At 34.0% G+C, this 21,060-nt stretch overlaps 1 pseudogene across 1 annotated transcript; it reads left to right on the top strand.

Moving 5' to 3' along the window:
* Positions 1–1,822: 1,822 nt before the first annotated feature.
* On the top strand, positions 1,823–20,677 carry LOC143589372 (very-long-chain aldehyde decarbonylase CER1-like; annotated as a pseudogene). The gene is made up of 11 exons (XR_013145275.1): positions 1,823–1,902; positions 2,131–2,354; positions 3,135–3,336; positions 3,982–4,033; positions 17,138–17,400; positions 17,969–18,297; positions 18,374–18,481; positions 19,465–19,689; positions 19,793–19,894; positions 20,247–20,420; positions 20,510–20,677. The product of XR_013145275.1 is annotated as a very-long-chain aldehyde decarbonylase CER1-like (transcript).
* Positions 20,678–21,060: the final 383 nt, after the last annotated feature.

Genomic DNA, 21,060 nt, shown 5'->3' with positions numbered 1-21,060 from the left:
AATAATGTGTATATGTAGTTTACTATTTAATAATAATAATAATAATAATAATTATTATTATTATTATTATAAAGTGATGAACAATTTCATTCCTACGTGATAACCAAACAAGATAATGGAATGATAATAATTCATTTTATTCATTTGTCCATTCTATTACCACGTCCATTCCATTCACTCGTTCATTTCATTATCTCATACCAAACATCCTTAGTGCAATCATAACAAGAAGGTTGAACCGTGGTCGGGTTTGTGATTTGTCTATGACCTGTCTAAAATTATCAAATTATCACGGAAGCATCAGGTGATCCCGCCCGACAACTATACACGTGCAAACTGTTCATTTTCAAAAGTGGGACGCAAGTGGTCACCATGGGAGCTCAAATTGCAATTAAATCTAATAAATATATAAATAAAATTTAACAATAGTAAAATTCTAATAAACGAACATGTATATGTTAACGAATGTAACGAGATGGACGTAAACCAACGTAACTGAATGTAACGAGATGGACGTAAACCAACGTAACTGGACGAATGTTAACAAACAAATCTAAACAAACACATTAACTTACGAACCAAACGAGCACATTATCGAATGTTAACGAACACATTTGAACGGGCGCGACATCTACATGTGTTCATTTGTTAAAATTACCGAACAAAATTGTTCGCCGGACGAGCATAAACAAACTTCTCACCTAAGGATTCATAAACGGTTCGCTGGACGTCCACAATATTTTGCACGTTAAAGTCCCTCCATATGTGAAATTTGAATAAGAAAATGACATAACTTATAACAACACTATGGAATAGATTTTTTTTGTTTACGTATTTATTTTTTCATCTATTTCACCATATATGGTCGTCTTTCTCCTAAATAATTCGCGTCTCTCTTCGTCACTTACTATTGATATTTTTTTAACTATTGTTACACGAAATTAATCATTGTTTTAATCCATCTAAAGGCCAATCTTCAAGTCGATGGATACTATAAATTATCCATTTATTGCAGCCAAAGTCGTCATAATTATTCCAATACTATGGTACCCACTATCCTTGTAGTTTTCAGTTTTCATATATTTTGCAGCCAAAGTCGTCATAATTATTCCAATACTATGGTACCCACTATCCTTGTAGTTTTCAGTCTTCATATATTTTGAATCAACTGAGGTTTCCTTTTTCTTTTTCCAATCGCTACTTAACAACTCAAAATCAAAACCGTATTAAGTTATGAATGTTCTATCTCTATGCAAATCTAGACACCACTTTTGATTTTGCATTAAACAATTGTTTTATAATTGCTTCATTTCTTGACTAGTATTCTTATTCATGAAATGAACGAAATAATTTTAGGATTACACACATTTTTGTGTATAGTTTTGTTACATAAGTTAGTGCAATTTCATAAGAGTAAAAAAAATCAGTTTCATACTATTTTTATAAGTTATGCCACTTTTTTGTTCAAATTTAACATGTGAAAGGACTTTAATGTAGAAAAAATTGTTAAAGGACTTAAATGTGCAAAAATAAAACGTATGTTGTTCTTTTATGGTATTTCCCATATTTTTTCTAATTAATTTTCATTTTTAAGTATCTTTATAAATTATTTTGAAGTTAATATATATTTATTTAAAGTTTTATTATATATACGAATATCCTTTTCGTCAAATGCATTAATATCCCTAGAAGGTAGAGATATAAGTGCACTGTAACATATTAATTTTAAAAGATTTTTCCATTTATGTCACCAAAAGGTCGACTATATATAGCTGTGTATAACTTTATATATGACTGTGCCAAGATAAACAAAGCAACACAAGTTTGAATTGGGTTTCATCTATGGCTTCCAGTCCTGGTTTTCTAACAGATTGGCCATGGAAGCCACTTGGAAGCTTCAAGGTACAGCCATCTATTAGACATCACCCCCTTCACTTCATGCATGCTTTGTGACTTGTAAATCCAAAAGCTACTTCACACTTAATTTCTAAATTTGGTTTATTAGTTATAATTTATCATGTAGTGTTGGTTGATAAAGTAATCACTTTCAAATAAATTCTTTAAATGCTTCAACTACTTTGATGTAGTACTCTCTTAACAATTTTATTGCATTGTATGGCATGATTGAAGTATGTAGTATTGGCTCCATGGGTGGTGAAGAGCATCTACGACTTTGTGACTTCTGATGTAAACATGAGAGATACAATGGCTATTCTCATTCTTCCCTTACTCATGACGAGAATGCTTCATAATCAAATTTGGATTTCCATTTCTCGATACAAGACCGCGAAAGGCCAAAACCGGATCGTTGACAAGACTATTGAGTTAGAACAAGTTGATCGTGAAAGAGATTGGTTCATCTCTCCTCCCTTTCTTATATGTTATAATGCTAGAAGTCGAGTTTTTGGAATACATTGATGGGTCTAGTCTAACTTTAAAAATAATCAAAGAGTCTTATCATATTAAACATCATTTAATTAATGCATAGTTTTATAATTAGAATTTTCCTAACCAGATCAAGATGAACCATTTATAGTTATAAATATTCATGTATACACAAGAATAAGCATTATTGAGGGTATTATCTGTAACTTATATATCTATACACCATGTAAATGAAAATCCTTGCCTCTTTATATTAAGGGTTTTCATCAGTTTAATTTTCGATTTATTTGATTCAAAGTTGTTTTTTCTTTAATGTAGAAAGTACATTCTAATTCGGTTCGGTTTTTAGTTTTGATCGGAAATAACAAATAACGATAATTTGTTATTGGGTTAGGTTGCTTAATTTATTTGAGTTTAATTTTAATCAGATTGGGTTAAATGACAAAACTTAGATAGCCATTACTTGTTTTTCAATTTCTTCGGCTTGAAATGAATTCCGACTTTTAGAACTGAAAACCAAAATTTCGGTTTCAATTTAAAATATAAAAGTTGAATATGTAATCGTATTCAGTATTAGATAATTTCAGTTTAACTAGTTAATTTACAACCGAATATTGAACACCTTTAATGTTTATATCAGTTTATCACTATATAAAACTTTCATTAATATAATAACTTATTTATTTTTGTGTGAGACTAGAAGTTAGAATTAAAATTAATTAAATGAAAATTCATAACTCTTTTTTCAGGGACGACCAAATAATATTCGCTGGGTTACTGTACTATTTGGTAAATTACTACATGGAAGAGGGGAAACGCTTACCCGTGTGGAGGTTAGATGGGATCATTGTTATCATTGTGTTACATGTTGGTCCGATGGAATTTATCTACTATTGGCTTCATAGAGCTCTTCACCACCATTTCCTCTACAATCGCTACCATTTCCACCCAGTGAAGGAACCAGAAACTTTTATATGGAGGGTCAATGTATGTTTAATTTAGATTTTTTTTTAAACCTTAAGCGTTGCGGCGACAAAACCAGAAACTTTTTAGTTTAATAATAATACCTTTTTACCGATAAAAAAATTTAAGTTAGTGATAAACTAAAGTCAACAAATTTTTAATAATCAAATAAACGAACAAAGTAGAAATAAATATAAAGTATAATTGTGGCTAAATAAAAGACTTTATGTTGATTCATGGTGTTATTAGTATTTTAATTATTATTACACGATTTAAAAATAAACTGTTTAATGCATTTAAGAAATATGTGGCAGGAGTGGAGATCCTAGACTTTTAATTATTAGACCATAGCCTTTTCATTATTTTTGGTTTAATTATAAAATAACCCCTCGTTTCTCGTGCACATCTTCTTCTTCACCCGTCATCTTCAACATCTATATATGTTACAGAAAGAAATTTTGCTTAAACTTTTCTACATTTGAGTCTTTAACTTCACTTCTATTTGCTGCTACTATTCTTTAACTAACGATTTAAGTGGTCAAGATAAAAAAAAAACCTACTGGGCAAAGGAACAAATTATACATGGCTGGAGCATGACCGGAGAGTCAATGGACCCCCTTGACCCTCCTGTAGTTCAATCCCTGTTCCCACCATCATTCCTCGATAGTCACCAAGCCAATCACTTGTAAACTCTTCTCTCTAAACAAAAGTAGATATTACTCCATATATGAAATAGTAATCAAGTTTTGAAATTGTTTCAATTGAATCACTGATAAAATATTTTTTCCAATCAGGTAATTAAAGTTTTCATTTTATTCAAATACTAGATATTTTAACTGGATGGCAGATTATCTAATTTATTTTCATTTTTTAAATAGTTTCATTGCAAAATATTTTTCGAAAAGTTAAAAAAAATAGTAAAAAAATGAGAAAAAGAATTTTTAAATTCCGAAAAATATTGTAGAAAAATTGAAGTTACGGTTTTTCATAAGAAAGCACCATTTTTCACGAAGAATTTCAAAAAGATAGTTAGGTGATATTAAAATATTTAATAGTAGAATTATTAATTGCTTCGATACAAATATATATATATAGCAATGTTATGATAAGAGGTAGAGTTTTCCTAAAAAGTGTAAGAAGTGTGTTTTCACAATTAGATCTTATACACACCGCAACTAAAATAAAATTCACCGCATAATAAACACACTTTCCATATCCGTCATCAAATCAACATATCTAACACACCAGATTATTTCTTACTTTTTTTAGACACACTCAACTTCTTATTATAACCCCACTATATATATATATATATATATATATATATATATTAGTTTTTATCCTTGTATTACGGGGTTGTTTTACGTTATTTGTTTTTAATATTTACATATATATTTTGGATTTTGATTTTATTTATCGTAAAAAGTTAATAATATATTTAGGGTTTGATGATGAAAGAGTTTCACGAAAAAATGTGATGTTGTAACCCGTTTATAAGCTATCTGGTTTGTTGAGGCCCATGACACGCTTATATTTTTTTTATTATAAAATTATTTTCTTGATTATAAATAATATCTTTGTAAAAATCAGATACTAATTTTTAGTATATCCCTATTCTATCGGATTTTCATATCAAATATTTGGTTAGATTAATTTTTAATTTAATGAGATATTATAACCCGTTTAAGGGCTATCTGGGTTTGGTTATACCCATACCCGTGAATTCGGGTCAAATGCATGAGAAACCCTCATTTACAAATAAATCAATCTGGTGACTTGAGAAAAAGTAGGGAGCAACCAGAGAGTTTTAAAGGTTTCGTTTATATATATTTGTCACACCAAGCCACAGGAGCCTAGACGTATGACCAACAGTTGGTATCGTGATTTGAAAATATATATATATATATATATATATATATATATATATATATATATATATATATATATATATATATATATATATATATATATATATATATATCAGAGTTCATTTTATTGCAGCGAAAATTTGATTTAATAAAATATTATTTTATACATACATATATATATATATATATATATATAATTCCGGGACTTAAATACCCGTATTGTTACAAAACGTTGTTTTCATATTACAAGGGTTTTAACAAAACAAGCCCACAGATTCTTCTATTTTTTCATGAGCTATCTCCTTGTTAATCTATCATCTTTACCATCACTTATCACTGATTACCTGAAAATATTTTTAAACAATACGTCAGCGAAAAGCTGATGAATATCATTAACAAACACAAAATACATTATCATTAGCAAGAATTTAAAACACGTTCAATCATAATTTGTATTAGTATATCTACATTCTCAGCGGGACTATTTCACCCGAGTGTACAGCCACGAAGCACACTAGTCTTTTTACTCAGATTGACCGTAGTTTTGCGTATGCCTACAACTGAGTCTCTTTACTAGCCATGTTACGGACTTTTATCCGTAACACGTGTATAAACTAGGATCCAACTATACGTGCACTTATGGCCTGAATGCTTTTTAGTAGATTACCTTTACGCATCAAACATTTTGAAAACCATTCAAGCCATGTGTTTGATTTTTAAATTATGTATAAAATGCTTAACGCATTCGCGCTAGTTTTAGAGTCAATGTACTCACCTGGTACAAAATCTCTTGTTATTATGCTCCTCTTTACTGAATATATTTCTTTAACCTCTTACCTCCGGTAACTCGACTCGATTAATCTTCGTGCCCACTACCCATTTATTTCAGATTATACTTTTCCCGGCTCACCCCTTAGATCTTTTACTTCCCTGTAACTATATTCTCTGGTTCACGTTATTTGTCTCTTCCAATCAAATCTAAACTCTTTTCATGTATATATATTAGTAGATGTTGTGTGGTGAGTTATTTGCCAAAAGAAAAACGTGGCAGGTTCCAACATTTTGCTTGTAAGGGAAGTTGTTAAGCTTAAAATAATAATATATATGATTTCTTTATCCTAAGGTTTCGTACATTCTTACTGAACCTCACAAAGAATATATGAATTATTTATTTGGATGCCTTCAACGTGGAAAGTTGGCAATCAAATTCTTTAGTGTTATCACCTTTTCTTTTATTACATATCATATAATATATTCACCGGAAGTAACCATAAGACATACGCAGTTTGTGTGTATGTAACTATATATGCGCTCATGTATTAATATTAATATGTATACATATCGACTAACCATTAAAACATGTATATATATATATTTATTGATTATGCATGTATTATAATTACTTAAAGTCATATATTAATTTATAGTAATATAGGGTGGGGTTATTATATGCGGTTGTAGGATTACGTCGTATTAACTATTTGTATAGACATCGTATAACTCAACTGATTACGTCATCTGTTAAACGTTCAAGTAAACTATTTAAATATAAACAAAATAATGCATTTATATATAAAAAAATGTACGAAATGTTACATCCTCCCCACCTTTATTTCAATCCTGTCCTCGAGATTCGGTAAATAAATGCGGGTATTTCTTTTTCATTTCTGAATCTAGTTCCCATGTATACTCTGGACCTCGTCTGGAATTCCACCTTACTTTTACAAGTCTCAATCTTCTTCTTTTTAGGAACTTGACCTTATAATCTTCTACTTGTAAAGGTTGTTCTACAAATTTGAGATTTTCGTTAACCTCTACATCCTTTAATGGCATAGCAAGAGATTCATCTGTTAAACATTTACGTAGATTCGAGACGTGGAATACGTCATGTACTCCACTCATCTCTTCTGGCAACTGTATACGATAAGCTAATGGTCCAATTCTTTCCTTAACTTCAAATGGTCCCACAAAACGTGGACTTAGTTTGCCTTTCTTGCCAAATCGAACCACACCTTTCCAAGGCGAAACTTTAAGTAATACTTTATCACCAACTTGAGACTCTTAACGGCTTTCTCCGAATACCAGCATAACTCTTTTGTCTATCTCTTGTTGTTTTCAGTCGTTCTCTAATTTGTTGTACTTTATCAGTCGTCTCCTGAACAATCTCGGGCTGATAACTGATTCTCTCCGACTTCAGACCAACATACTGGCGTTCTACATTTACGACCATATAACGCTTCAAACGGTGTTGCCTGAATACTTGTGTGATAACTATTGTTGTATGAAAATTCTATTAGAGGTAAGTGATCATCCTAACAACCTCCCAAATCAATTACACAAGCTCGGAGCAGATCTTCCAAAGTTTGGATTGTCCTTTCACTTTGCCCATCTGTCTGGGGATGATAGGTTGTGCTTAGATATAAGCGTGTACCCAGTGCATTTTGAAAACTCTTCAAAAAAATGAGACGTGAAACGACTATCTCTGTCTGATACAATGGATAATGGCACACAGTGCAAGGATACTATGTTATCAACATATAGGCGTGCTAAACTATCCATACTGAAAGTTTCTTTCATGGGTAGAAAATGGGCAGATTTTGTCAGTCTGTCAATGATAACCCCAATTGTATCATTCCCATGAGAGGTTCGTGGAAGCTTGTAATAAAATCCATGGCTATCATTTCCCACTTCCATATTGGCTGCTCTAATTGTTGCAATAAGCCTGATGGTTTCTGATGTTCAGCCTTGACCTTAGAGCAAGTTAAACACTTTGCAACATAAATGGCAATATCTTTCTTCATGCCAATCCACCAGTAATTATTCTTTAGATTCTGGCACATCTTGTCACTACCTGGGTGCATCATATATTTAGATTTATGAGCTTCTTCGAGAATTCTTTCTCGAAAGTTTCCTATAATTGGCACCCAAATTCTATTACCCATTCTGAAAATATCATCATCACCCTTGACTAGTAGATCAATGGTACCATTTCTTTTCTCAGCTTGAATATTGTTTTCGTCGAACGCTTGCTTTTGAGCTTTCCTTAGTTGATTTAACAAATCAACTTGAAGTTCTAAACTTAGAGCTCGTACTCTTATAGGTTTATCGTGCTCTTTTCGGCTTAAAGCATCGGCCACAACATTTGCTTTACCTTCGTGATAAATAATTTCACAATTGTAATCACTTAGGACTTCCATCCAACGTCTTTGTCTCATGTTAAATTCTTTCTGATCGAAAATATGCTTTAAGCTTTTATGATCAGTGTAAACAATAAATCTGATTCCATAGAGATAGTGCCTCCATAACTTTAGTGCAAAGATTATGGCTCCTAACTCCAAATCGTGAGTCGTATAGTTCTTTTCATGAGTCTTTAATTGCGTGGCGCGTATGCAATAACTTTTATTCTTTGCATTAATACACTACCCATTCCAGTATGCGATGCATCATAGAAGACAATGAAGTCTTCAATACCTTCTGGTAAGGCCAGAATAGGTGCATTTGTTAATTTTTCTTTCAGAGTTTTAAATGCCTCATCTTGTTTAGGTCCCCACTCAAACTTGACTAACTCGCGAGTTAATGATGTTAGAGGAACCGCTATATTGGAAAAATATTTAATAAATCTTCTATAGTATCCAGCCAAACCTAAGAAACTTCTTACTTCAGTTGGCGATTTCGGGATTTCCCATTTTTCTATAGCTTCTATCTTAGCTGGATCTACTTGAATACCACTTGCGTTTATGACATGGCCAAGAAATTGTACTTCTGAAAGCCAAAAATCACACTTTGAAAATTTAGCATATAGTTTCTCATTTCTCATAAGTTCAAGTAGTATTCTAAGATGTTCTTGGTGCTCTTTCCCAGATTTGGAATAAATAAGTATATCATCTATGAAAACGATAAAAAAAATTTATCCAGATATGGTTTACAAATACGGTTCAGCATGTCCATCAACGCTGCTGGTGCATTTGTCAATCCAAAAGGCATAACCGTAAATTCATATTGTCCATATCTTGTTCTGAATGTTGTTTTAAGAATATCTTCTTCCTGAACCTTCAGCTGATGATAACCTGAACGAAGGTCAATTTTTTAGAAATGACACGCTCCCTGTAGTTGATCAAATAAATTATCAATCCACAGAAGCGGATATCTATTCTTGATGGTTGCTTTGTTCAGTTCTCTATAATCAATGCACATCCTCATGGATCCGTCCTTTTTTTAACAAATAAGATCGGAGCTCCTCAAGGTGAGGAACTCGGCCTTATGAATCCTTTATCCAACAGTTCATCTAACTGTTTCTTTAGTTCTTACATCTTAGTTGGAGCTAACCTGTACGGATATTTAGCAATCGGAGATGTACCAGGTAATAGATCAGTTCTGAACTCCACTTCTCTATCTGGTGGAATTCCTGGTAGTTCCTCCAGGAATACATCCGTGTACTCAGCAACTACTGGCACGTCTTCGATCTTCTTTTGCTTTGACTCTTTGGTCACACATGCCATGAATGCTAAGCAACCTTTACGCAAACATTTATTAGCTTTAATCACTGAGATTATACTAACATGACTAGCACTCTTGTCTCATTCGATTTGAATTATTTCCCCTTTCGAAGTGTGAATTTCTATAATCTTCTTATGACAGAGGATCCGAGCCTGATTATTAATTAACCAATCCATACCTAATACTATATCAAAACCTGCTAGTGTCATAGGCAATAAACGCACAAGAATTATATGCCCCGCCAAAGTAATTTCACCATCTTCCAATGCTTCTGATATCTTGACCAACTCCCCATTTTCCGTTTCGACTTCGTAGGATTGGTCCAAATTTACTAAGGGTTTATTTAATAGACTACTAAATTTATAATCTATAAAACTCTGATTTGCGCCAGAATCAAATAAAACCCTAGCATACGTATTGTTTACAGGAAACGTACTGGTAATGACGTCCGGTATATCTGCTGCTTCACGAGTGTTGAGAACAAAAGCTCGTGCATTTCCTTTCTACGCACCACCATCAGTCTCAGTGCCACTTCCACCGACTTGATTCAACTTTGAGCATGCTGTTTTGACATGTCCTTTCTCTCCACAACCAAAACATGTGATATTAGCAATCCTCGGTGGTATGACCAGAAATATTGCAATATTTGCAAAAATTTTCAAATCGGCATTTCCCCAAATGCCTTCGTTTGCAAGTTTTGCATTCAGGAATTGAAGGTTGGAACACATTCTTCCCTGTTCTCTTGTCAATCTTCTTCGATTCGCTTTTTTACTTTTAAGCTTTCTTCCATCTTTTTAGTTACCTTCTTTTTCTCTTTTTCCTTCTTTGTTCTCATCATCCCTTCAGTTAGGACTCCATCTAACTCGGTAGTTGTATCCATTGTGCTTGGCATTGCTTCTTTCACCACATCTCTAATCTTGCAGTTTAAACCCCAAATATACTAACTGATTTTCTCTGACTCGGGGGTTATCAACTGAGGTACTAGCCTTGAGTATGCAAAGAATTTGGAGTTATATTCTTTCAAATCTGATCCTTCTATTTTAAGATTCATAAACTTTTCTTTCATCTGCTCTTGTTCATATTTAGGGCAAAATTTTCGTGTAATCATGCCGCTAAATTCTTTCCATTCCATGGCGTAAGCATCGGTACTTCCCTTAGCTTGAATGATAGAGTCCCACCATTCTAATGCTTCATCTTTAAACATGTTTGAAGCATACAACACCTTGTCTTTGTTAGCACATTTGCTAATAGCTAACACCTTCTCAGTTTTTTCTATCCAGCGCAATGTTGCTACTGCACCTTCGTTTCCTCCAAATTCATTTGGTTTACATCCTTGAAATGCACGATATGTACATCCTTGTTCTTTAGTCTTTTTCTTCTTTGGTTTTTCTTCTTCAGATTCGCTGTTAGTATTGGAGTTGACCTCCTCTTCTTCTTTTTCCTTTTCTGACTTGCTGACCCTTTCTTTGTTCGAAGACTCTTGTTCTCTTATAGCCTTAAGCATGGCTGGAGGGCCTCAGCAATTTCCTTAGCAATAAGATGTTTCATCTCCTCCTTGCGAACAAAGTGATCCTCGATTGGAGGTGTAGTGTGGGTTTCTTGGTTAACAACTGCTTTCTTTGATCTCCCTCTCGTGTTCGTGGAGGGTCCGCTATTGACTTCGATATTCTAGATTCCCTTCTTTGACATTCTATAGACGAGAAACGAGGTAAGTATTAACTTTAGTGTTCAAGTATTTATTCTAATAAACTATTATCCATAATATTTTCTAGTTAAAGCTTAGAAATCGTTCTAATTTCTAATTCGCTAAAATCTGTGGCTCTGATACCAACATGTCACACCCAGCCATATCGTCCTAGACGTATGACCAACAGTTGGTATCATGATTTGAAATATATATATTAGAGTTCATTTTATTGCATTGGAAATTTGATTAAATCAAATATTATTTTATACATACATATATATATATATATATATATATATATATATATATATATATATATATATATATATATATATATATATATATAATTCGAGGACTTAAATGCCCGTATTGTTACAAAACGTTGTTTTCATATGACAAGGGTTTTAACAAAATGAGCCCACAGATTCTTCTATTCTTCCATGAGCTATCTCCTTGTTAATCTATCATCATTACCATCACTTATCACTGATTACTTGAAAACATTTTTAAATAATACGTCAGCGAAAAGCTGGTGAATATCATTAACAGACACAAAATACATTATCATTGACAAGAATTTAAAACTCGTTCGATCATAATTTGTATTAGTATATCTACAGACTCAGCGGTACTATTTCACCCGAGTGCACAACCATGGAGCACCCTAGTCTTTTTACTCAGATTGACCGTAGTTTTACGTTTGCCTACAACTGAGTCTCTTTACTAGCCATGTTACGGACTTTCATCCGTAACACGTGTATAAACTTGGATCTAACTATACGTGCACTTATGGCCTGAATGCTTTTTAGTAGATTACCTTTACGCATCAAACATTTTGAAAACCATTCAAGCCATGTGTTTGATTTTTAAATCATGTGTAAAATGCTTAAAGCCATCGCGCTAGTTTTAGAGTCAATGTGCTCACCTGGTACAAAATCTCTTGTTATTCTGCGCCTCTTTACTGAATATATTTGTTTAACCTCTTACCTCCGGTAACTCGACTCGACTAATCTTCGTGCCCACTACCCATTTATTTCATATTATATTTTTCCCGGCTCACCCCTTAGATCTTTACTTCCCCGTAACTATATTCTCTGTTTCACGCAATTTTTCCCTTCCAATCAAATCTGAACTCTTTTCATGTATATATATTAATAGATGTTGTGTGGTGAATTATTAGCCAAAAGAAACCGTGGCAGGCTCCCAGATTTTGCTTCTAAGGGAAGTTGTTAAGCTTAAAATAATAATATAGATGATTTCTTTATCCTTAAGGTTTCGTACTTTCTTACTGAACCTCACAAAGAATATATGAATTATTTATTTGGATGCCTTCAACGTGGCAAGTCGGCTACCAAATTCTTTAGTGTTATCACCTTTTCTTTTATTACATATCTTATAATATATTCACCGGAAGTAACCATAAGAAATACGCAGTTTGTGTGTATGTAACTATAGATGCGCTCATGTATTAATATTAATATGTATACATATCGACTAACCATTAAAACATGTATATATATTGATTATGCATGTATTATAATTACTTAAAGTCATATATTAATTTATAGTAATATATACACACATGTGAGTGTGTGGGTGGGGTTGTTATACGCGGTTGTAGGATTACGTCATATTAACTATTTGTATAGACATCGTATAACTCAACTGATTACGTCATCTGTTAAACGTTCAAGTAAACTATTTGAATATAAACTAAATAATGCATTTATATATAAAAAAATGTACGAACTGCTACAATATTTTATATATATATATATATATATGAACATATTAATTATATTGTAATTTTTCGCAATTTTTATGAACTTTTTTTTCTTTTTGCAATTTTTCAGGCTTTTTTATTTGCAATATAAAAATTATTTTCTTAATTTTTATTAATTTTTTCAGTTTTTTAAAAAATTTTATACAATGTAAAACTATTTAAAAAAACTAGATAACATGTGGTAATATATATATATGATTGGAATAAAAAGGAAACTTTAGTGACTTGATTGGAATAAAATATTTTATGAGTCGCCTAATTAAAACAATTTTAAAACTTGGTTACTATTCTATAGAGTAATCTCATAAAAATATATACATATACAGACAAAGGCATCGTTAAAGTCTTTATATCCATATTTTCTATATAGTATCGAAAAAAAATAGAGGAAACAAATAGGATGCTATGACATTGGATTCTCTATAATATAGACATTTAAAAAAAAACTTAAAGTACACCTTTATATTTAAATGTTAATATTCAGCGTGTGCCCGTTTAAAACAACATAGTTTGATCATAGTGGAGCATCGGGGCTCTACAAATTTAGAGGGTGCGGTAACCTAGATACAAGAAAGTCGTCGTTTAAAAAAACTAGAACATGAATGCTCTAACAAGGTTTTTAGCATGTGTAACACATATATAATATATCACAACTATACATATCGTTACACATCTTTTTATATATAATAACCCATAAATATACATAATGACATTACTTACATACACACACTACATTAACTGTTAAATGGATGTACCTGGGTCCGGATCAGCGTAGGAAGACGTCAAGATGGAAGATCTTCGAACTTATAGCTGGTAAGACTGAAAGAATGTCGTTAGGCTCGTTACAGGATAGGTGTAACCTGTAACCACCCTTGACATGAAGGTAAGTATTTGTGCATGAATACAAGTCTAGAGATACAGAGAGAGTTGGAACTAGTTATAATACCTGCTTGTGGGGGTTAGTATATATAGTTTATAGACATTCTTGGCATAAAGTATTATGTCCTTTCTCTATTTACCATTTCTGGTCATGCATGGAACTCTATACAGCTTACGTTATTGTCTGGACGCATGGTGTACCCATCTTACTCGTTGTGTTCAGATGTTCGGACCTTAGTTGGCTTCGGTTGAGTACTAGGGTGTTCGGATTCGATCAGGCACAACACCCGGCGTCATCCCCCAGTTCGGCATGGAAAGTTTATTTGCTTCATATGCCAGACTCAATTTTGAATTTGAACAAATGCCTGCTTTTGGGCGAGGGGAAGTGGATCGATGTGACCCTTAATGTCCCTAGTCCCTACATATGTTTCTTATCTGACGGTCCTGATATCTAGGTTACCGTCTTTTACCACTATATATATATGCCATATCGTTCTTTACTTTTAGCATTTCCTCTTCAATTTTTACAGTATGTCATTTCTTCACAAATGTTTGAGCGATCAAGAACTGTTAGGTGCGTATTCCTATTCCTTCTTCTTCTTTCATATCTATTAGCCATGTCGAAACATGATATGCAAGATCATGTCACGAAGCTAGACAATAAGAGCCTAAAGGTTAATTGTAGGCTATATGAAATTCCTAGTTGCCTTAACCCTACCCTTCCGAAGAAGAAGGATTAAATAAAGGACTGTCCTGACTGCATGATATGTGTGTATGAAGTTATTTGAATTTGCGAACATTCGTGTGCATTTTCTCATTTTTTTATTGTTCTTTTATCGCTTGGGATGAACATAGCTTAGTTGTCTCCCCTTATAGCTTAAAAAGATAGGTCACCTTGAAGTGATATATCGGGCGCATAGTGGGGAGCCAACCGTTTCACTCTTTCCCCAGTTTTTTTACTGTGACGAAAAATGGGATTGGTATTATATTATATCAACCGTAGAGAGGGGGAGGGAAAGGATTTGGATTATTTGCTTGTTGGCTGAGGCATTACAAATAAATAGTGGATATCTAATAAGGTTGTTGGGTTGCCTTGGAGGAAGCTGGAAGAAAGGTTTGATATTCTGTATCCAGGCAAAGAGATTTATAACATTTAGCTTGGGAAGAAGTTATTTACGAACAAGATGGATATCCGGGATTTACTCAAATATGCATAGATTGTGACCGGAGTAAGACGCAACTAGGCGGACTTGCTTTTCATATTCAGGCTTTCTTTTTGTAATGTGAATTTTCTTTTATTTTTGCAAAGGTGCATGTGTTGGACTTCTGTCGTAGACGTTCGATTAAAGCAGTGGTCGTGAGATGACAGCAGGAGTAAACAACATTGTGAAGTGGACTTGTATTTCCAGGATGGAAAATTATTTAAATCCAGATGACTCTTTGATGGGTACCGTAACAGAAAAAGAGTCAACTCCCCGGCTTCTGAAGAAAAAGAAGGGGAAGGTGTGGGGATCTCATCCTCTGGTAAAACCAAAAGAGAAATGAGGTCGAAGTAGGCAAAGAAATTGAAGGCTGGTCTTGGTAAGCATTTGATTGATGAGGACGTTGAAGGTGATGAAGACGTGGAAGAAAATGAAAATCTGAAAGAGCCGAAAGACGAAGATGAGGCTGAGAGAGAGTCTGAATAGCCTGAGGTTGAAGGTGAGGAGAAGGGTGCTGAGAATGAAGGTTCTGTTGAGATTGTTTAGGTATCGAGTCCTCAAAGGCTAAAGTGTATAGAGGTTTCGAGGGGGGTGTTAGTTAGGATGATTTAAGTTTGTGAATGGGAAGAAAAAAATCAAAGTCCAAATCTGAATCCAAGTCAAAGTAGAAATCCAAATCGAAATCTTCGTCTCACACAGAGAAGACTCCAACAATGAGTAATCTGTTTGATAACATAAAGAAGGCTACTTAAGTCAATGGCACGGTTGTTGAGTCAAGCCATGACAAAAAAGGTCTCTTGCGAAGTCAACCGACTCCGGACTCCCATTGATGATAATGACGACATTTTAAATATAAGGAAATGGACCAATCCGAGTGGAACTGTACGTCAGCTGCTCTTGTTTAAGGCTTTGAGGCTGAGGCTGAAGCTCAAAAGAAAATTTCTTTAGATTTGGAGTCAATATATATAGAGAAGAAGAAGAAGAAGATTGAAGAAATCCTCTAAATCCGCTGAGAGGCTTAACCAATTATAGAAGAGAATCACTGATCGGCTTGAGGTGGTGTCCAGAGAAAGGCAATGGTTGATTAAGGAAGGTTTTTGTTTTGTTATTACAAAACTACTGGAGTGTGTCGAGTTTCTTGCGCCCTTGGGGAGACTACAATCAACATTAATGTATGATAACGGGTTATTAGCTGGGTAAGATCAGTATTTTGAGGAAATAGAGTTAAAGGACTACGAATACCTTTCTTTTAACCCAAAAAAGTAATCACCACATATCATACCATAGAAACATCCAAACGATGTGAAGCAAGTCCAGGAAGCATGTGAGGCTTTCGATAAGGCCTAGTCGGGTGTGACACCGAGTACCCGTACTTGGGTCGGGTTGCTAAGTGTGGGACAATTAACTATTTGAAATCTTTAATTGGAACCTAGTTCGGGCTCTTTGGAAGCATGGAAAGAGGATGATCGATTGGCGGTGTTTAATAAAATAAAGTAATAAATTAGATAAAGATTAATTATTAATAAAAAAATAATATGGCTAAAAAGGAAAAAAAGAAGTTATTTATTTAAAACATACAATAGCATCAATAGTGATATACTTATTATTTACAGCCATTTAGCTTAGGATGCCATCATTTACCCATGGGCCGGCCATGGGGTAAAATACTTATGTAATATCAAAATAGGCTCAGTTAACGTATCATTTCACTGTAAACAAATCTATTTTTTTCTGAGGGGTATAATAAGTCAAAAGTGAGTACAATAGTATGTGTAACACAACACTTAACTTGATTAAAGATTTTCATAATGTACAATTGTTTATAGCACAAGTTACCATGATTCTATATTATCGTGCTACGCATTGATCGCAGCTGTGATTCATCCATTTGCGGAACACATTGCATATTTTGCATTGTTTGCGATCCCATTCATGACAACAATCGTGACCGGTACAGCATCAATTGTTGCGGTTATGGGATACCTGACATTTATTGATTTGATGAACAACATGGGCCATTGCAACTTTGAGTTCATTCCAAGATCACTCTTTGTCATGTTCCCTCCTCTCAAGTACATCATGTATACCCCATCGTAAGTCACATCTTTAATTTCCGTACGACTCATACGTTATTCATTAGAAAGTTAATCATTAATCGTATCCTTAATTTGTTTTAAAAAGTGTGTGGTGTACCAATGCATTTATATCCCAAATGCCGATGACTTATGTGCTATGAGTGATGCGTGTTAATTTGTTTTAAAAAGTGTGTGGTGTACCAATGCATTTATATCCCAAATGCCGATGACTTATGTGCTATGAGTGATGCGTGCACATCACGTATTCAAAGCTTTCAATGTTAAAAGAATTGTTTATATATAGTATTTTAAATTGTTACATTTTGAACATTGAAATATAAGATACTTTCATCGTCTCTAGTTATGTTTGTTCAATTGATGGTCGATTATCTAACCCATATTGCTCAATCGGTCGATTTTTTTAAATAGATTTGAAAAACTCAGATTCGTTGCAATCAATGGTCTAACTTGTTCAAATATTAGTAAACTGCATATTGTGCCACAATAGACCACATCATGAAATTGCCAGTTGATGCAATCTCACCACCACATCATGCAAATAGAACATGCATTCGTAAAACCAAGATTTACCGAATGTAAAAATGGTTTTATGTTCTCTCCATCCTAGGTGCCATTCTACGACTACTTGTATGGCACGATGGACAAATCTACAGATACATTGTATGAGAAATCGCTCGAACGAAAGGAAGAATCACCCAATGTTGTGTATATAACACATCTAACAACTCCCGAGTCCATCTATCACATGAGGCTCGGGTTTGGCTCCTTAGCTTCTAAACCACACACTTCTTACAAATTGTACTTGTGGATTCTATCTCCGGTCACCATTTTATCCATGTTGATCACACAATTTTATGGCAAAACATTCGTCGTTGAAAGAAATGTCTTCAAAATCCTCAAAATACAAACTTGGGCCATACCAAAATACACGACACAGGTATGCATGTCAATAATTTGTTATCAATATTTTTTTCCATTAACTTCTACAGTTTTTATTGGGCTTTTGTTTGTAGTACACAATGGAAAGGCAAAGACAAAGCATCAATGGCTTAATTGAGGAAGCTATACTAGAAGCTGAGGGAAAGGGTGTGAAGGTTCTCAGTCTTGGTTTGCTTAATCAGGTTATACCCAATTTATATTAGCAAATACAACAATTTCATGTTACTCAGAAGTCGCAAGTGTTCGTGTTTCGCCTAGGCCCAAGGCATTAAATATTGCAAGATTGAGACCCAAAAAATATGTAATGTTAGTAATAATCATAGAAAATTAGATTTATAAGAAGTTGAAAACAGAGTGTAGCTTGTACGCCTCACCTAGAGAATGTACCTGGCCTTGCGTCTATATATATATATGCAGTAGTATCACTAAGTGTGTCCATTTTGTTTTCGTTTGAATACAACATACAATTAATAATTGTATAATACAACTTTTTCAAATGAAATAACGGTTCTATTGAAGAATTAATTCCTATCAATTGCTAGTTTTTCCTACTGAGATAATGTGTGTCGCCTAGGCACAAGACGTAAAGAAAAATGTTTACACCTAACCGAAGGTCCTTGTCTTGCGTCTACCCAGGGCAGACATACTCCCCAAGACGTGCTCATGGGGTGGGGTAGGGGACAGCTGCCCGCCTTAGAATTATATAAGAAGTTTTAGTGTATATTATACCCAAAAATCCTGATTGCCTCCCTAAAATTTTGGTTAACTCCCTCGATTGTCACCAATGAAAAACAAATCTTGAGTATGTTACTGCGTCTACCTAATGTGCGATCGCCTTGCTTGGTGTGTGAATTGAGCATTTCTTGCCACATTTTATATTTTTTTGTTATACAACGCCATTTCTGACTTAGATAATTATGTTCTTGAAGGATTAAATCGCCGTCGTTGATCATTTATCTACTCATTAGATTATATAATGCAAGTGGTTAAATAAGTCATACAGTTAGAACTAGTAAATTTATAAGATGGCTCCCAACTAGTTGATCAGGTACTCAGGTTGGTTTGATATCACCTGTTCAGTCGTTCTTAAGCCTTGTGTAATTATTTAATTTAATTTACTTTATTTCTTTCTTTCTTTTTGGTTTATTGATGCTTAATTATATAGTTTTGTAATCTTTTATGGGGGGTGGGGGGGGGATTGAATAGCAATGGGGAGTTATTCATAAGAAAAGACCCAAAACTAAAAGTGAAGTTGGTGGATGGGAGTAGTCTAGTAATTGCATTGGTCTTAAATAACATTCCAAGAGGTACCACGCAAGTTGTTTTTAGGGGAAAATTCAATAAAATTGCCTTCTACCTTGCTTTAGCTCTATGTCAAAAGGGCATCCAGGTAATTTCGCATACCAGCATCACAAAAGTTGTAATCAAAGTATTGACTATTTTAACATGTTACAAAATGGTTGCCGTAAAATACATTATCTTGTGTTAAATAGGTTGCCGTAACTCAAGAGAAGGATTATGAAATGTTGAAATCCAAACTTAAATCCGTTAATGACCATGACAAGTTGGTGTTTGCAAGTGTTTACTCTCAAAAGGTAGCAATCAACGTGTGCTTAAAAAACGGGCTAAAATCTTTAAAAAATAAATAAATATAAAAGATACAACAAATGAGCATGCCATTCACGAGCCAAGCCAGTAAATTCGGCTCGGCTTGAAATTACCTAAGGAAGCTGCTAAATGACCTCAAGCGTGACTGAAATACAAACTCGACCACATAACTTAAAATTTATACTAGCCATCTCTGATCGGCTAAAAAATTATACAAGCTTACTTCAAGCAAGCTCCGATCCACAAGCTATTTCTACATTTGTATATGTTGTAACAATCAAAGAGAAGTTTGTTTATTGCTTATATGTCTTTTCTGTTTGTTTTGGGTGATTTGTGAAGACATGGTTAGTGGGAGAAGGACTAAGCAAAAAAGAACAAAAGAAGGCGTCAAAAGGAACCCTAATCATTCCTTACTCCCAGTTTCCTCCAAAGGAAGTGCGCAAAGATTGCTTTTACTACACTACACCATCAATGCTCACTCCCAAACATCTTGAGAATGTTGATTCTTGTAAGGTTAGGACTCAATTAGCTTTTCTTTGTTCTTCAGGGTTGAGACATTTAACTTGATACGATAATGCTTAACACTTTGGTGTGTTTAACAGAATTGGTTGCCAAGAAGGGTATTGAGTGCATGGAGAATTGCAGGGATACTTCATGGGTTAGAAGGCTGGAATGTGAACGAGTGTGGGAATGAAGTTTTCAATATTGAAAAAGTTTGGGATGCCAGTATTCGACATGGGTTTAGCCCTATCGTGAAATCATTCACTTAATCTGTGTTTATGTTCTCGTGCTTACTTTTAAGACTTGGATATTTAAAATAAGGGTGCTTGTGCTCGTTTCAGTTGCTTCCTAGTCCTGAAGTATGTAAATGATGTTATGTTAAACACATGAAAGAACCCACAAATTCTATCAAAAATCTCTCTGTGTATTATGGTGACTAATGTCAAGTTATAGTATTGTTGCTACTTCTTTCAAGAAAGTATATAGTCTGTGGTAATGGGACTTTCGGTACCGCGCAGGACCTGCAGGAACACCGCCCGTCCCTGGCAGTACCGACCAAAAAGATCCTGGCGGGCTTAGTACTAGCCACATCCCTTCCCGATTCTTTCTACGGGTTGCACCCCTTGTACCCTAACAATCTGTTGCGTCTATG

The sequence above is a fragment of the Bidens hawaiensis genome, unplaced genomic scaffold, assembly GCF_021521415.1.
Source record: "Bidens hawaiensis isolate Kalapana, Puna unplaced genomic scaffold, B.hawaiensis_p1.1 tig00037409_1, whole genome shotgun sequence".
Lineage (NCBI taxonomy): Eukaryota > Viridiplantae > Streptophyta > Magnoliopsida > Asterales > Asteraceae > Bidens > Bidens hawaiensis.
Note: the sequence above shows the minus strand (reverse complement) of the source record. Positions and strands in the feature narration are given on the sequence as shown.